Raw genomic sequence first — 16609 nt, forward strand, 5'->3', positions numbered from 1 at the left:
CTTACCCCTTGCTCGTCCCGAGCTAGAGTTAAGACGTTGGTTGTTGATCAAGAGTTGCTACAGTGCCAATTACATTTCAAAAGTACCATGTCTATAATAAAGCATTCTTCCTTGATTCAAATAAGTTGGCATTTTATCCACCCTTTTACCTTGATCCCTGTGGGGCTTGTTGCTTTTCCAAGTCTTGGGTGGTTGCAAGATAGAATGGTTTTTACAGAATTACCAGTCATTTTTCTTTGATCAACTTTTTTTCTGGAGGTTTTTAAGAGTTTTGTAAAATAAAAGTAAGTTCCTCAAATGATTCACTTGATCGTTCAATTGTGTATGATCCTCATCAAAGGCTTTTGATGTTTGCTTTTCTTTTCATCCTACTTCTAAAAGCTTTTTGTGGAGTTTTGGGTAGGTATGAAAGAGAGGCATACTTGCATCACATAATTTTGCTAAGTCAAAAACTAGATCCAAGGAGATGCAAGTCATACACTTTGATCAAGAAGTGCAAGTGTGTGTAATTTTAAACTTTTTATTTGAACTTCTTGGTCATGCCTCTCTCTCTTTTGCTTTGGTTTTGAAAATATGAGCTATCTTTCTTTTCTTTCTTTCTTCTCTTTTTTTCCTCTCATGCTTTTTAGCATGGATATTTATTCTCTCTCTTTTTCTCTCATGCTTTTTAGCATGGATTTTCTTTTCTTTTTGTATAGCCCATATTTTCTTTTGGCAAAAGAAAAAACTTGGAGAGAGAAGGTCATGACACAATGGTGGAGTTTATTTTATTTGGTGGACGGAATGGCATGTTTTTGCGTAACTCTTAGTGTAAGAGTCAACATATATATATATGGAGTGCACGTGAATCTTGATCATGGGTGCATGACGAGGATGTCAACAAATGTCGCAACAATTTGACAAAGCTCAATATGATTACAAGCAGCATATGATTAAGGTTTTTTGCAATTGAATAATATCATATGGCTTTGGTAGGTTATAGCATCATTGAGGAACTTTTGAATTTTAGCATTTTGAAAATAAAAACTCTGGACGTCTAGTTTCTCTTAGAACAAACTCATAGCAAATTCTATTGCACCATATCATAACTCGCAACTACTTAGAAAAGGATCATGCGTTTGCAACCCACAAGTTTCAAGTTTTTAGGATGAGACGTTATTAGCCAACAAACTTAAATCTCGGGGAATACTAAGTTATAAACTAGGTACGGAAGAAATATAAGACAGAGAAACTATTCATCATTTCAACAAGGAGAGACTAAACATTCTTACTACACATATGTGGAGTGGAATAAATATTTTTGTTCTTTTTATCATTTTTTCATTCATTTTTTTAGATGCATATCGTGAAATTACAGTAAATAAAATGAAAGAGTGCAAGATACAAGTCACCTCCAGAGTAGGGGGTCCTCCCCCAAGGTAGCTTGTGGCCTATGGTCCAGGGTGGCACCCCTAGTGCTGCCAGTAGCCCATCATCTGGTCGTGTTGTTGCTTTAGCAGCGCATTCATTTGCATCATCTGTTGGTGCGCCTGCTGCTGCCATTGGGCTGATCCCTGTATGTGAGTATTTAGCGTATTTTGAATCTCACCTGTGCGGATCTCAAATACTCCAAGTCTAGTGTTGATGCTGTCAAATTCATGACGGTCTGAAACAGACTGTCGTGGCATGACAGGTGGTGGTAGTCCCTTGGAGTCGGAGGAGTCGGGCTGCCATTGGGTACCCTATGCCCACTCCGTGCTGTCCGCACTTTGCCAGCCTGATCCTCCAGCCTCATGCGGTTGCGGGGCTTGGTCCCAGCCTGGGTTGTACCCAGGGATGAATCCTAGTAATTGCCCAGCTGGAGACCATCCCGCATGGTATGTTGGCTGCATGACCGCTGGGGAGTGTGGTGGCTAAGGCTGCGGCTGCTGGGAGCTGGATGCTGCTTCATTCCTAGCCTTGCTCTGTGTTACCCTGCCAGAAACACTACTCCTGCAAGATTCCTCTTGTGTTACAAGAGGAAAGGTTGGCTCCTGGCAATTATACAAATGAAGTCCCGGATTAGGTAACGGGATCTCATTTGTATATCCAGGGAAGAAATACACAAGGTTTTCAGCAGCATTATATTTCAAATGATGTCCTTGCATCAAGTAATGCTCATCAATGATAATGTGTGGGGTAGAAATGTAAACAACATTTTGTCCCACCAACGCACCAATATTGGTGGCAATACATGTTACAAGGGATGTGCAAGAAATAGTAGTGGTCACCTTGAAAGTTTCTAACCAATGATTGGCTATTTCAATAATAGGAGCAACTTTAATTTTTTTACAATGGCAAGCAGCAGTTTCAATTCATCATTACGAACACATCTTATATCTTGGCTAGGAAATAAAGTCGTAGCAATCCAACGATGCATGAACCTCAAAGTAGGATGTTGAATATTTGCATTGCGAGGTGAAAACTTGCCAATAATAACTTGACCCAAAATTTCTCCCCAAAATTTATGACGATTAAATTTTTTGAGAGAATGATCCAAGTCATTTGAGCACTTTTTATGGAAACCTAGGTGAGAACTGAGATCTTTCCAAGTAAGAAAATATTCTATCTCAAAAAGCTAGAAAGTAATTCCATTCTCAACTATTTTCAGGGAGCATAGAAATTGAATAGTCAGAAGGCGAGAACGTTCCTCCCAAATGGGGGAAACGTCCTCCCATCCAACTACTTTCCAAATAGCGAAGAATTTGACATCCATACCTATCTTTTCGAGGAGGTCAGAGTCGTACGCCGGCGTGTGGATAAACTCGTGGTTCTTGATGAGGGCGTATGCTTGCAACTCCCGGTTGTTGATGGTCATTAATGCCAATCATAAACTATCAATATAACCTGCATAAATACTCACTTCAATCACCAAGCATAGGTGTAGGAGTCTAAACTAATAAATTCTATAAGTTTTGGTGAATTTATGAATGCAGGAGGATTTATCCAGAAAATAGGTCAAATGGCCCATCGTCAAATCGACATCAACAAGTGAATTATTTCGCGACAACTGCAATTATCAACACAATACGGAGTTAAGGACTCACAGACACAGGGGGAGGCCCACTTGCCACAGAGTGAGGCCGGCCGGCCTATGGGGCCCACACCTCAGCCTCAGCTTCGTATGTCGGTTCTCCACCGCTTCTAAGAGTCCATCTCTGCCGTGGATCAAAGTCGGTTCGTATCGAGGGCTCAGATGAAGTGTTGCCATGGATTCCTGGCCCCACAGGATGTCTGGTGTCCCATATAAAAGGATCCCCATACCTCCTCCAGAAAGGCTTCTCATCTCTCATTGAGATCAAGACACACCACAAGAGTGAAATCTCCACAACACTCTCAAGATATAGAAGTAGAATAGTTGAGTTGAGAGTTAGGGAGAGTTGAGCTATGCTCAGGTTCTAAAGAAATCTTCGGAGGTCTGGTATATCTTTGTATCTTACCTTTGCAAGACTCATGCTTTAATATAGTTATCTTCTCTATTTACTTTTATGCCTTTCATGTGTATGGGTAGTATAGTTGTCATACATTGGCATGGGATCTCCGCTCTCATCAAGAGCTTTAGTTATCATATATGACTAGAGTAGTAATCAATAGAGTAGACGTGGTGTCTATACTATGGGTTATCTGAGTTTGCAAGCAACCCCACGGATAGTTGTGGTAGCCCCAGGTGGTGACAGCCTTGACGGCCGACGTAGTCAGAGCTTCCTAGTCCCTTTCTCATCCCTGTCTATGGCTAGTGTTCTGATGTCCCAAAGTGTTATTGTGTGTGATCGCTATATCTACGCATGCTTTCGTTATACCTTCTAGTCTAAACTAGAATAGAACCAAAGTCATAGAGAAGTACTTAGGAATCTTGAACTCACCCGTTGTCCTCTCAATTTAGCTAGACTGCTCATTTATTTTACCATGGAATTCTCATATGTGTGTGTTATTATTCATAACTCTTATCATTATCATCACTTACCCCCACTTTAGTCCAGTTGGTATACTAGTTAGTAGATACATGATGGTGAACTAACAACTTCTTTAACCATTGTTTCCATGTGGATAAATATGATACCTTAGAATACTCCCGGGTGAAAACTACAGCGGTATCCATGCGCTTGCGGATTTTTCTGTTTGCGTTTAAAAATACCAACAAGCTTTCTGGCGTTGTGGCCGAGGACTACGGCTCCTGGTTGCGATGTTAAGAAACGTCAACAAGCTTTCTAGCGCTATTGCCGGGGAAGCAATTGGCGTAAAGATTTTGATATTGACCTTGATATCTGCTAATTTAGTTTAGTACTAGCTATTTTGGGATCACCCCTGTTCTATTGAATTATGGAATAGACAGGACAGCAGACGTTGTTTCGACCTTCCGGCAAGCCTCCATAAGAAAACAAAAGGTTGAAGAACCCAGGGTGCATGAACATTCATGATCCATCAACACTGGAACCTTGCCATCTCATAAGTTTGTGTAGACATATATATTATGCTAACCATGTGTAGATTGGAGAAAAAGGTCGTCGTCACAAGAATTCAAATCTCATCCCATGTGACGAATATAGACGCTGCACTACTCACAAATTCCACCTCAAATTGTGAGTCATGGTGAGTTTGATCAAGAAAGGTGAGATAGTCCTGCTCATGGACTTTAAACTTGATGAGCAGTTATCTTTGAATTTTTTACATTCCACTACATGTTTACTTTGAAAAAAAAATCCATGCATCCATTCCATTTAGTTTAAAGTTTTCTCATATCAAATCCACAGCATATTTAGTTTCTTGCATGTATCCATGTCGCTTGCTTCTTTTTATAAAAAAAATATTCCTCACCATGATCATGCTCTTTCATCTCTATTTGAGTAAATCTCTGTAATGCTTTCATGCTACCTTTGTTTGCTATAGTATGCTTAGGTTTTGAAGTATCTTCATACACCTTTTAAATTAAGCATGGTGCTTAGTTTAAAATATTTTTTTGAATTAAATTAGACGTGGTGTCTAGTTTGATTTTTGAACAAAGAGGTGTGTTGATTTTACTTCCAAAGGCTTTTTAAATTAATCATGGTATTTAGGTTAAGATGCTTTCCTAAATCAAATTAGACGTGGTGTCTAGGTTGATTTCTGAACCAAAAGTGTGCTTTAGTAGATACTAGTTATTTTGGTGGACTAACCCCTACAGAAAACTCTCAAATTCAATTTGGGAAAGTCTCGAGATGAATTCACATCAGAGATGAATCAAGGCATGTGATGAACTCCAACCTTGCGCAAATGAACACACAACTCATCTTTCATGGATGGAAGAACTGTGAGTATGAAAATTTATTCACTTTGTCTTTTGCTGCAAGTTACCTTTGCCTTGAGCTATGTTAGAATGCAACGAACAAATAAATTTTATATAAAACATGATAAACAAAATCTATGCTAAAGTAATCCTAGAAAACTATCTTTCCATTAGCACAGATGAAGATCCCATAAATTATGGATAACAACCCGTATTTCAAAATTTGTTGTATTCCCTCAGGTATGTGTCCAATAATATTTTGCTGGGATAAATAAATATAAGATATGCATATTCATGGTTTGGTATGAACTTGCGAATCCTAAACCAAACCACCACTACAGCTATGGAACGAAGAGGAAGAACACGAGTGCGCCCTTCCGGAGTTGCCGTGATCACCAGATCTACATCTTGCCACCTCGAACGAAGTGCACGAGCAGGGTGTTCGGCATTAGCGGCACGGTGAACTTGGAGTGCAGGGGTCTTGCCACCCTTGGTAGATCGATCTAAGACCGATTTCGCTAGAGACAAGCACTCGGCTAAGCCGTTGGTGATCCGATCGACAGATGCGATCAGATCATCCTGATCAATGGATTTCCTAGCCCGACGAGGAGGCGAGATCGGAGCTTCAGCTATCAGCGCCGACGTGATCGGTGCCAACACGTTCAGGGCAAGATTATCCTGCATTGTCCCCACGATCTCTCTATTGCCATCAACGTTGATGACCTAAGTCATGGATCCAATCGTAAATGACTGGCCTAGCTTGACGGAGTTCACAGAGCTTGGGAAGTTGACCATCTGGTTGGCCATGGAATCAGCACGCACACCCCCTACCCGGCGCGCCACTGTCGACGAAATTTGGTCGGCAGTCTACCGAGGTGTATACCCATGGTAGTAGATGATCGGTGGAGGTGTGCGTAATAGGAACCGAATGGTGACACGGGGCAGAGACAGCAATTTAGACAGGTTCAGGCCATCAAATCGACGTAATACCCTACGTCATGTGTCTTTGGTGGATTGTATTATGAGAGACGAGATGATCTGAGATGTCTTTGAGGGGGTCCCTACACGCCTTATATAGCTAGGGGGTAGGGTTACAGGTCGGTTAGATCTAGATCTATTCAGTTACATGGTAAATATTTACAAGGAATACGATATCTAACATATCCGAACAGATCCTTCTCTATCTTCAAGATTCCTTCCTTAAGCCTTGTGGTGCACGCCGAGCAGTGCCTTGCACCACACGCCTTGATCTTATGGGCTAGACCATCCCTGATGGTGCGGCCCATGTCCATTTCCGTGGGTACCTAGGGTTATACCTCCCACAGTCATCCAATAGTTTATGCATGGCATCGGTGGACCAGGGTTAGGCTTTGCTAGAGAGGGTGTTGAGAGTGACCAGCTTTATGGCAAAATTGGAGAGTGTAGTGGTTTGAAGCCGAGTGAGAAACCAAACTCCTCCACTACCCCCAAACTGATCAAAATCACTCCATCCAAGCCTACAAACCCAACCACCAAAGATGGAGTGTTTGAGGAACCACTCAAAGCCCCACATCAAAAACAAGTGTGGGTCCCAAATCCAAATCACCTGAAAAATCCTTTGGACACACTTCCTGGCCTTCCTGGAGAAGCCCCTTGTCGGATATATGGGCCCGGGATACCTCACCGCATGTATATCCGGCACAAGCCTATCAAATGAGCTAAAGACGACGAAGTACGAGGCCCGCATACACCAGGCGCATCAACAGACATGATGATCAAGTCGGCAAGTGTAGATAGCCGGTGTTCCGATATCTTCGGGATATGATCGAATGATCTATTGTACCTTCCATATAACAAACTAGGAAATACATCTGTTAGCCGATCGGATCTATTGTAACCCTACCCCCTAGGCTATATAAGGAGGGGTAGGGACGTCCCGATCACCATTCTTTTGCTTCCATCTAGGCATAGCTACAATCAGCACCCCCTGTAACTGAGCATAAGAACAAAGAGAGATCTACTTCGAACTGGACGTAGGGTACCATGTACCTGAACCAGTATAAACCCTGTGTCTCGTGTGCTACCCATCTAATTCCCTGTGCACGAATACGCTTATCCGTATTGCTGGAGTAAATACTTCTGGGAGTTGGCGCGCCAGGTAGGGGCCTTTTGCGTGCAGATTCATCATATTTTAGATGGGTCTCATCTTTAGGATCGACGATGACGCTGAGAAGATGCAGCTCGGCGACCAGCTCACCATCGGCAGCCTCGACTTCATCGCCGACTAGCTCGAGAACTTGCATCTGCACAAGATCCTGAACCACCCGTGCAGGAGGAGGAGCAGCAACCCGCCATCTGCACGTTCCTCGCCAGGATCGAGGACATCATGTAGGAAAGGCCACTTGCCTTGGCCCACCACATGGACCACCATGCTCAGGAGGCTTTCAACGAGTTCTATCAGGAGTACCTCCTTGACACAGCTTTTGAGGTCTGGAAGGACCCACGCTAGGTTCCCGAATCAGATCTACCACTGCTACCCGACTACGTTCCACCCGGTTACCCAACCAGGCTCAGGAACGCAGCAGCGAGGCATGCTCACTGCCTTCATCAAGCCACCGAGCCGGCCACCCCCGATTACCGCTTCAAGGGGTTCGAAGACGATGACCCGGTTCAGTCTGCCGAGCCGCGCGATGACAATGATGCCGATTTATCAGGACGGTCAGCCTCCATAGCCTCAGCGATGGGGACACCGACAAGGAAGGATCGGTCAACGAAGATCGCTACTCCATCGACTCTAATATGAGCCTCACCAGCCTCGTCGACTCGGAGGAGTACGACCGATCAATGGCCGAGTATAACTCAGAAGGTGAAGAGATCGGCGACGATCTCCCACCTCTACACGAGTGTTATGTGAACACTCCCGATCATGGCGACCACAGAACAGACGACAACGAGTGCCTCGAGCATCACACTCCCCCATGAGGCTACGTCAATGTCAACTTCGAGGTCCCCTACAAGACCAGCCAGCAGATCCAGGCCCGGCTCCTCAGCAGCAATGATACACTAGCCAATGAGAACATGCGTCTTCATCCACAACTCGAGGAGAAAATCGGAGCCCAGGACACCAAGTCCACAACGATATACAGCAAGAAGGCCGCCCACAACCTGGAGCCCGCCAAAACTTGGCCGAGACCCTACAGGTGGCGGCGGATATGCCGCTACCGTCAACCGAGGAAGGGACGCCGGGGACTCTGAGAGAGATCCAAGACTAGATCGCGGTGGTGGCAAATAAGATACCTGATGCAAGCCGCGCCTTGGGTTCCCGCAGTCGCAACCGGCAACACTCGGGGGCTCGAAACCCACCTAGAGAAGGTAGTGGCGAACACCAGCCACGAGAACCTTGCCGGCACTCCGTCTACGATCAAGTGGGCAGTGATGTATGTATGCCCCACCATCGACGCACGGAGGCATGAGAGTGAAGCCCGCAACCACGAGCATGGAGAAAACAACGGGTATAACTCCCGCCGGGATAGCGAGCGCGATCGCTCACCGACCGAGAGGAACCCGAGGGACACATGAGAAAGGACACCCCCGACGACAGACCCCTCGCCAGACTGGGTCGGGCCAGTCGCCTTCAGGAGCAGAGTTCGGGCAGCATCCACGCCCAGGAGGTTCCACACTCTGAGCCATGTCGAGAAATACGATGGGCAGACTGACCCGAAGACCTGGCTCGAGAACTACCGCTAGCCATGAAAGCTGCATCTGCACCAGACCCAAACTTGATAGTTCAATACCTTCCTCTCTTCCTAGCCGATTCGGCTAGGACTTGGCTGAACCATCTAGGAGAAGGCTCCATTGGCTCCTGGAATGACCTCGAGAGGGAATTCTACAATCACTTCGACGGGGCTTATACTAAGCCCAGCTCGGCTTGGGAACTCCCGGGGTGCAAATGCGAGTTGAACGAGAGCCTGCGTGACTGCATCAGATGCTTCACCCAGCGCACGAACCAGCTCCACCACGTCTTGGAAACCAATGTCATCAATGCCTTCATTATAGGTATAAACAACAAGGACCTCATCCAAGACATCAGGAGGAAGGGCAACATCACTGCCAGGCAGATGCTCGAGCTCGCCAACGTGCACGCCGATTGAGAAGATGCCGTCAACGCCAGCCTCGGCAAGTACAAGCCGTGCCCTGATGACAAGGCGGGACCTTCCTCGCCCAAGAAGAAGGACCGCAAGCGGAAGGGCGACTTCGTCAGCAATGCCGAGAAGGGTGGAGGCGGCAAGCAGAAGCAGAACAACAAGGACAAGTTCGACAAGATCATGAACAGTCCTTGTCAGAATCATGGGTTTCGGGTGAACCACCTTGCCAAGGACTGTGCCGCCTACAGAAAGCGACTCGCGGAAGAATCGACAAAGGAGGCCACAAAGGGAGATAAGCTGAACAACAACAGACCCCGTTGAGATGAGGGTCAAGATCGGGACGGTTTCCCGAACATCGAGGACACCATGCTCATCTTTGGCGGTGCAGGTCAAAGCTTTCTTAAGTTTAACTGATTTTTTAAATAAGTTTATTATAAAAATATATTCAATGATTACTCTAATGATACTTATTATGCATTATAAATATTAACAGTCTCTTGTACATATTCGGTTAAAGTTAGAAATATTTGACTTATTGAGAAGTGAGAATAACACTTTGCTGGGCGAATAAGTACTTTACTACGTATTCAAGAACACACACATGTACACACACATGTAAACCGTAGATTGGTGACAGAAGACTATGCAAGTGTGGGTCAGGCAAAAACGGTATAATATTATCGATAATTTTGCCAAAAATAATAAATCTTTAAAACAGTTAGAAATGGTAGAAGCCGTTATCATCTTCATATTTTCATTTTCGGTTTACATTTCCATTCTCGGCAAAAATGCAGTAAAACCTCGCAAATGAGCCCCGATAAATGGTATGCTTCATTTCTGCTTTCATCCCTGAGCATTATATCCTCTATAGAGTAGATACATTATAATTAGGGATGAAAACGGTATGGAAATATTCCAAACCGACCGCTTTCGTTTTCTATATTATGATACCGTTTTCTATATTATGATATCATTTCCGTTGCCAAACATAAAAATTTGTCATTTTCAATTGGTTTCACAACCATTTTCAACCATTTTTGTACTCTTTAATTGCTAAAATGTAGAAATATCCCGAACCGACCGCTTTCGTTTTCTATATTGTAATACCGTTTCCGACCGTTTTCATCCCTAATTATAATTCTTCTTGCCGTTAGGTTATTGTCATGCTCAGCAATAGGAGAATAGTGTTAAATAACAATTAAGGCAAAACTCAAAGGTGAATATAGAAAAACCTTATTTTTATATTTTTCTTGTTCATGCAAAATTAGAACACACTACAAATTCAAAAACAAAATAATTATTCATGAATAATTCAAACAAGATTTGGCATTCATACTATAACATCACAAGCAAATACCTTAATGTTGTTCCACGAATCACTTCTCACGCAACTCTGCAACGACAAAAAGTGGTATGTCAGTATAAACACGGCAAAATATTGCATCACAGATCGTTAAGAAGAAAGAAGGGATCAGCTACAAGGAATTAACAGGATGTCCACCTTTTTATCCTGAACAATATCAATTAGCAAGCTACATCATGTTAGAATCAGAACATAGTTACATCCAAAACCCCCTAGGCCCTAGATGACAATCGTGTTACTGAGAAATTAAAATAGTAAAGCTAAACATGCAAGCTATAAAAATGCAAGTAAATATGTGTGGTACTGCAGCTCTGAGATCGTCACCATTCATTGTGCTTATGCGGTTCCAAGAGTGCAAAGGCTAGTTATTGCCGAGACGTGTCATTTAGAAGAGCATTAGTGGGCAACAAATTACTAGAATGGAATCATCTAGTTGCTAGAGTGCAGAATGTAAATCTGCAACAAGGGTCATGTGTACGGTTCCAAGAGGGCTAACGGTAGTTATTGCACAGACACCTCTATTCTATGATGTGGTTGCTTTGAGTACTGCAGTAGAGCGTGTTCATTTCTTCTACCAACCTTGGCTTTTTCGTTGCCCGGTCACCGTCTAAACTTCTCGATATGCCCAGTTGACGCAGAGTCCTCACGAGCGATACAAATTGGTCAGGCCAAATAGTACAAGAAATAATTGGGCTGCAGCAGCAAGACAAGGTTTGCCAAGAAACTCATTGGAACCATAGTTATTAGGGTCAGACCTGACTTCGAACCTCCGAATCTGTGGGTTCATTGGTAAATTGATCCAACCGATTATAACCGGTTTGGTTTAATAGTTTTAGACCACATGAATTGAACTGGTCAAAAATACTTCAAACAGATACATATAAATACTTCCTCCGTTTTGGCTTTTCTAGATATGTTATTTTTCTATGCATTTATGTCTAGATACATAACAAAAATAATGTATCTAAAAAAGACAAAAATGTCTTATAATTTAGAACTGAGGGAGTAAAGCCAAGTTAGCAAGAAAGCCGGAGACTCACTTTTTTGGTCGAGCCTCATGGATGTGAAGGACCAATTCCTAAATCTTAGGCGTTTCAATCTGAGGAGTGGACATCATATTAGGTTTTGGGAAGACAAGTGGTTAAGGACCCCCATCTTTGAAATTCCAATAGCCTTCGCTATTTAATATTATTCGTTGAGAACATGCAGCAGTAGCAGAAGTGCTTAACTCTAGTACTCTTAATGTCTCCTTCAGAAGATCTTTAGTGTGCAATAGGCTAACTCACTGGCACAATATTGTTGCTAGTGTAGCTTTTACTAATCTAAATGAGGGTTTGGATTCTTTTGTGTGGGGTCTTCAAAAAGATGGCATTTTTGTAGTCAAATCTATGTATTAGGCATTTTTGTCAATAACGGAGTTAAGGCCATACCAAAAAATTGGCATTTGAAATTATCTCTCGTAATAAAGATATTTATGTGGTACTTTAAAAGAGGGGTTATTCTTACCAAAGATAATTTAGCTAGAAGAAATTAGAATGATACTAAATTGTGCTGCTTTTGCAGTAAGTTAGAAAATATCCAACATCTTTTCTTCTAGCGTCATTATGCCAAAGCCCTGTGGCGTGTGGTACACTTTGTATTAGGCATAAAACCTCCACATAATATAAATCATTTGTTTAATTCTTGTTCTAATTAAGGGGGTCAAAATCTTAGATCTTTGTTATTGATAGGAGTTGCAGCAGTTTGCTGGGCAATTTGGCTTATGGCCTGTTTGGGACAGCCCCACGAGCTCCAGATTCAACAAAAACAGCCCCACTTCACGAAAAGTTACCAAATGCTCTAGCTCTACTAAATCTAGATTCACCATTTTGGTGGGCCTCCTCAAGAGGTGCTCCACTAAACTAAGGCCCCGTTCGGCTTATCTTAAAAGCCAGCTTGTTCGGCTTCTTTTTTCAGCCGGAACAGTATTTTTTTTTCTCTCACAACAATTCAGCTTTGGCTTGTTTTTTCAACCAATTTCAGCCAAACGAACGGGGCCTAAGTTTGGTAAAGTTAGGAAAAATTAATCACCATTATCAGGTGCTCCACCAAACTAAGTCCTGGCGAGCTCCTCCACGACCGCTCCGCGCACCGGGTCATCTGCTCCTACTGACCCTCAGTCCCTCGCCGCCGCGCGGCCGCGGCCAGCCTCCGTGGTCCGTGCGCCGTTTCGTCCGCGGCCGGATGGCTCGATTGGTTGCTTCTCTTTGTTTCGTTCGCCGTTAGCGTTCGGTAGGCAGGCTGTTGACTTTGGAGGTTCATCCTCTTGCAGACGGAGGATTTTGTTAAATAGAATTTTATTACTATTTTTTTTGTATTTGTGTTTTGTAGATTAATTAATGTTTTCCGTTTGAGCAAGGAAGCTCTGCTCTGTAATCTGTAAATATGCTGGCATTTTATTTGAAGAGGAAAAGGAAAAAAAATCTATGTCGCTGCTTCAGCACGAGCCTCTTACACGAATACTGTACGTACGTATTGAGCCGGCCGGAGGAGGAAGATAAAAGTTTAAACTGTAATCTTATAAACAATAAAAGTTAATTGTACAACCACAAGGTCCATACAACCACAAGGTAATTAGTACTTTTTATATAAATTTAGTCAAAGTTTAAACTGTTTGACTCCTCGAAAAGCGAGAATTGCATTCTTTCGTGGATGGAGGGGTAACTATAGACACCAAGATGTGTGATCTCGCTAAATGTCACGACGCCAACCTCTAGGGCCTAGCTTCAGAATAAAGTCGTTATGAGGTGTAAGTGTGAACTTTTTTTTTTGAAAAAGGACTAAAAAGAAAAAAGGTATGAAATCGGCCGGGCTGGGTTTGAAGGCCGGCTAGACCGAGTTTCCTATTGACCATACGAAAAGTTGAAATCTGGTTTCATAAAATTTTTATCATCTCTCTTTATCTATATCATGTCATGTCAGTTTATTTCTTAATAGCTACAAAACTCTCATAAAACCTCAAACTGGCCCTATATTATTAACCTTCCGATTAGTCTCCTATTTTGTTGCTGGTCACCTCATTTAGTCCAATCTCAATGGGGTTTTCATGGACATTAGATGCGTTGACATGGCACTGTATTGATGAAGAGAGATGATAAAAGTTTCATAGGAGTAGAGAGAGTTTCATGGGGATGACCATGAAACTCTTCTACAGTGTTTTTAAAATATGAGTGTGTGGAAAACTGAAACATGAAGCCCCCGCCTTGTAAACTCATCTCGAATGCCGGGTTGATGCAGAGTCGTCACCAGCACTACGATTGGCTAGGCCAAATAGTACAAGAAATAATTGAGCTGCAAATCGGACACCTTCACAGTTTGCACCAAGTGGGCTGCAAGGCTGTGGGTATGACTTTACTCGGTGGAGGCCTCCTGAATGAATTTAACGAGTGAAATTTAAAAGTGTTAATTAGATTCATACCTGATGAGACCGTGACGTCTAAGAGAGATAGTGAATTAAGTTTTCTAAAACTTTTACTCTAAATTATGACATCTAAACAACCTCAGCATAACATATGTAAGAAAGTAATCTATCTAGATGTGCAATTAAGGTTTTATTAATTGTGTTGACATCTCTACCGCAAAATAGTTATATAACCTAGGCTCCAAACCTATCGACTAGCTTAGCAAGCTAAACTAGAAATACATGCAAATAACCTAAGTGCGAATGCTAAAGAGGCGATAGAGATGCAAACTCCCGTTCGACGACGTCAATATTTTTACCAATGTATCAAAAAGTTCACGCTTTCCCTTAGTCCTCGTTGGAGCCCCTCGCAAGGATGTCCTCGCAAAGGCCAAGCTCCCGGTCGAGTAACTCTGTGCATAGCCCCGGGCCTTTTCCACACACAAGTGGGTCTCCGGGATGATCTCTCTCGGACCGCTCCACGCTATCTTCACTATTGAGCATTCGAACTTTTGGCTGAAACGCTACGGGCTTCATTCCCTCTATTCACAGGTGGCGGCCACACCACAAACACGATTGGTGTGATCTCGCAAGATTACATGGCCCAGACAGGCTATTATTGCCGAGGTTTAGATAAGTTAACAATGGTGTTGACGTAAGGATTGGTCACACACCACAAGTGCTAGATCGCATGGGTCGCAAACGGACTGAGGCGGCGCGATTCGGCCAAACCTGGCCTAGCCGGTTTGGGGAATCAGCCTAGCCGGTTTTCTCGGGTTGAGCCTGAGAACGCCTTAGGACATCGAGGATATCATACTTATGTGGTAAAAAATGGCGAGGTTTATGAGCAAACCACCAAAGGATAGCCAATCCTACTTACGTGACGAAGAACAGCTAGTTTCTAGGCAAACTAGCAAATGAACTATCGAAGCTCTCACCCGAGAGGGACCCCATCAGGGCAAGGACATCGTCGGGTTGCCCTATGTCAGCCAGCAAGCCTAGGGAACTATTTTTGGTCGTCGGATCAAGCGATGAACAGCATGGGATTGGAAGAGATAAGGGCAAAGAGAGGGAGAAATAGATTGATTTTTGATCGATTGTGTGTGTTGGACACCTCAATCGGCAGTGGCCCTTATATTTAAAAGGAGGGGATGGTCTTATCCCTCAAGGGGTCGAAACCCCTTAAAAATAACGTCAAAATGTGTTTTAGATTGGATCTGGGCCTGCCAGAACCGACTTAGCCGGTTTCTGTTGGTCCAGGGCAGAAAACCTTCTGAAAATCATAATTAATTCGTCTAGACTCTAAACGAGGCGATCCATGAGAGGAATACAGTGGTGCAATCCATTCTTGCATTTAAGAAAGTTGGCGGCTTAGCCGGTTTTGGGAATCGGCTAAGCCGGTTTCGGCTGGGTCAGCCTCCTGAAAAGTTGTTTTCTTCGTCCGAACTCCAAATGAGATGATCTAAATATGTTTTTCGACCGTCTCGACGATAGAAACATGATGGCGGAGTTCATTATGCACTTTGGCCAATTTTGGCTGTCAACAAATGGTGTATTGTTGGACAGGTCATTCGGCATGAAACCACTATTGTAGTTCATTTGGAGACTCGCGTGGTCAAGGTCGCACAGGCCCTGTAGCTCTGCTGGGATGGGACTAGAAAGCTGGTTAAAGCTGAGATCAAGAGCATGAAGCATTGTAATAACGTTCGCGATGGTGGCAGGGATACCGCCTGACAAGGCATTGTGGCCAACGTCAAGGAGCAGGAGGCGGTGCAGCCTTCCGGGTGGGGTGGGGTCGTTGCGCATTGCCGCTACTGTCCCGAATACGATGTCGATCGTAATTAAAGTTAAGAGCCATCAAGGCTAATATATGATTACAAGCCCGTCTCCCGATCGCCGCTCGCAACTAGACAGCTCTGCATGTTATCTAGCCTAGGTCCTCATAATATGTTTTTCCCCAGTCCTACATACACCTCCCTTCTCTCTGAAACTACTTACAGCTCATGCTTAGGGCCACTTTGATAGAGCTCTCGTTCCTGATTTTTGAGCTTCACTTCTTATTCTCCCTATGAGTGATTCTCATGGAGAGCAAGGTGGGGAGCACGTGAAAATCACTTCTGAAGTGATTCCTGTGGCAAATGAATAGGGAGCAGTGGAAAACAGTGGAGAGCGGGGTTTTTTTTAGCTCCCAGCTCGTATGGAGAAGTGATTCTCGTCAGCACCTCACCAGAATCTAACTGCATTTTAACTGTTTGGCAGAGATCCATAGAATCCACTCCGAAGAAGCTAGGAGTGAAGCTCTGCCAAAACTGGCCCTTGAAACACCTCTGTTTCCTGGCCCAAGCTTTAGGCCCAGTCGCCGCCTACATGTTTTGGGTTGGGCTTAACCCGTTTGCTTGTAC

The sequence above is a fragment of the Miscanthus floridulus genome, chromosome 9 (assembly GCF_019320115.1).
Source record: "Miscanthus floridulus cultivar M001 chromosome 9, ASM1932011v1, whole genome shotgun sequence".
Classification (NCBI taxonomy): domain Eukaryota; kingdom Viridiplantae; phylum Streptophyta; class Magnoliopsida; order Poales; family Poaceae; genus Miscanthus; species Miscanthus floridulus.